Below are 994 nucleotides of genomic sequence, written 5' to 3' on the forward strand. Positions count from 1 at the left end.
TGCATCGTTCACTGAGTCCGTGGTCATCAGCTTTGCATGAAACCTTTTTATTGTGTCTCGACGCAGTGTTGCATGTTTATCTTTCCATGCACGCCACCATCTCTGGACTAAAACAATGGAATTCCACACTTGATAGCGTGCTGCTAGTTTAGCTCGACTGGCCATCCGGAAAATAAGAAATAAGAGAATAAGAAAATAAAAATCCCCATTAGTTCTGTGTGTTTAAAAAATATTTTCGTCATGACTTCAGTGATACTATATATGTATATATATCAGGAGCGAGAGAGATAATATAGAGACAGATAGGCATAGGTAGATAGCCTCACTGATACACTTAGATACAAATATGTGTATGTGTGTGTATGTGTGTTTAGGTGTGTTGTGTGTTGATATGTGTACAGATTGACTGATAGATAGATAGATAGATAGATAGATAGATAGATAGATAGATAGATAGATAGATAGATAGATCATTAGTTTTCTTCATGATATTTTTTCCCTTATTTTCTTCATTATAGTTTGGCTAAGATAAGATATAAGTAATAAGATTAATAAAAGTCACAAGCAATCAGAGAAGCAGAGAGATATTATAGAGCTATATAGATATAAAATAACAGATAAAGATAGACTAACTTTAACAGATAGACAGCTGGAAACGACCAGTGTGAGAGAGAGAGTTAAATCATTTAGGTTGATAAAAACAGATACAAACTCGAATAGAGAAAAAACACGCTTAAAACATCAATCAGTTCCAAAAAGTAAAGCAATCTACAAAATCTACAGTTGTTACCAGGTCGTTTGTACTGATGTGATATGAAAAACTAATTAGAAAAGTGTAAATCAATGTCTATGTGAGAGTAAGTTCACTTTTAGGCACACCTTATTTCTAGTGTTCTAGAAGTAAATCAAGGAAAGAGATGAATAGAGAGATAAATACTATACGGTCGAAATGTTGTTTGGACTATAGTGTCGAGCGAATATATAATAGCGGAAT

Source organism: Octopus bimaculoides, chromosome 19 (assembly GCF_046866305.1).
Source record: "Octopus bimaculoides isolate indiv1 chromosome 19, ASM4686630v1, whole genome shotgun sequence".
Classification (NCBI taxonomy): domain Eukaryota; kingdom Metazoa; phylum Mollusca; class Cephalopoda; order Octopoda; family Octopodidae; genus Octopus; species Octopus bimaculoides.